Genomic DNA, 1,745 nt, shown 5'->3' with positions numbered 1-1,745 from the left:
CCACTGCCCCACGCCGTAGCCAACCCAGCAGGCCTACTCATATCAAATACTCAATCATAGCCACGTCTTACAGCTCTTCGTTTTGGAAAGCCTTCGTCAAGTTGATGGAGAACCTGTTGCGATATTGTTTGTCACTCGATTTGCTCTGCACGTACTATTGCGTATGTAGCTCAGCATAGTCGTCATACATAATGTTGTCCTACATAATGTTGTGTATTATAAATTCATTATTTTTATGATTAGAAGCTGTCACAAATTATTTTCTTTAAATCCCTGAGCAACGAAATTAGTATTTTTCTGACATCACTTGTCATTGTCTCTTGTATTCTTCTTAATTTATTTTTAGTTCATCTTAGTTAATCAAAGTCACAGCATGAAAATCTTCAAATACCTGGCCTTCTGCCTGGTTTCCTTTATGTTGTAATTTTCCACCAAGTTCATTATTTGGCTATCAGTCACTCGGACGCTGTCTATATCATAATGAAGGTTGTGACACCAACCAATTTATGCAGACGCCCAGATTCTGATTCAACATATGTTATGACGGCTTCCCAAAATATTATTGAAGGTGTTTTGAATATCGATGCATGTTTTGTAGAAACCCCACAATCAGTCATCTCCGTCATTGTACCGAGATAGAATGGAAAATTGATGTGGTCTGAAGATTGCGTAGTTGTAACAATGTTGTTCAAGAAAGTAAAGGGCACTACTGGTAACGATTGAAACCTATTAACTTGAATTAAATGATTGAATATTCATCTAATACTTCTTCTGCCTTTATTTTTCTTATGCATTCTATCATCAGTCCGATTGGTGTTGTCTAGAAGCAGAAATTTTAAGTGTAACTCTAAAGAACGAAGGATATACACTAAGCCACGTCGGAGGAGCCAGTGTCCAACAGATTTTATCGTGGTTATTTTAATATTATTTAATCCCGACGTTTCGGATCTTTTACAACATCCATGGTCACGGGCAGACTCTGTCCCAATTAAATAATATTAATATAAATGCGATAAAATCCGTGAAAGTAGTTTTACTTAAATGTCTAATATTCGCGTAAATGTCAGAAATCAACAGTGTCCAACAGTTTACTATACACTGGCTGTCGAAAAGTATCATTTGATAAAAAATACCTATTACTTGATATATATTGTTACTTACTGATACTTACAGCATTACCACCGTCATTGAATCCATCAGTACCGACATTTTTAACTGCAGCTTTCCCATTTTCAGCCGCATCACGATCAGACAGCACACTATCTTCATCAACATTATTTGCACATTCCCCATCATTATGACTAACATTAACTCCCTCAGCAAGTTGAATATAAAACACACTTTTGGATTCAACTTTATTTTTTACATTATCCGAGTTATTATTGTTTTTCACATCCCAATCACTTGGAATTTTGTCTGTGTCTGAGATTGAAGTCACTGTACAAATGAAAAAAGTTAGTATATTGCTAAATATTCTTCTCAAAATATAGATGAATATGGTCAAGTTTGTACACAGCATGATTGTCGATCTTCTACTGTTTTGATCGAATGATAGTAATAAAGTTACAGTTAGTGAAGCTTATCGAGTGATAAATTATTAATAAGCTCTTCTGATTCGATTGCTGTTCCGGATATTCGGTCACTAATTATGTTTATCGATATTCTGTTGGCTTTCCAATTGATTTGCTGCCAGGTATTTCCAAACCTCATTTATATTTACAATAATGTAAATAACAACACAGTGA

Source organism: Helicoverpa armigera, chromosome 22, assembly GCF_030705265.1.
Source record: "Helicoverpa armigera isolate CAAS_96S chromosome 22, ASM3070526v1, whole genome shotgun sequence".
NCBI classification, from domain to species: domain Eukaryota; kingdom Metazoa; phylum Arthropoda; class Insecta; order Lepidoptera; family Noctuidae; genus Helicoverpa; species Helicoverpa armigera.
The sequence above is the reverse complement of the archived record's forward strand: the minus strand, read 5'-3'. Positions refer to the sequence as shown.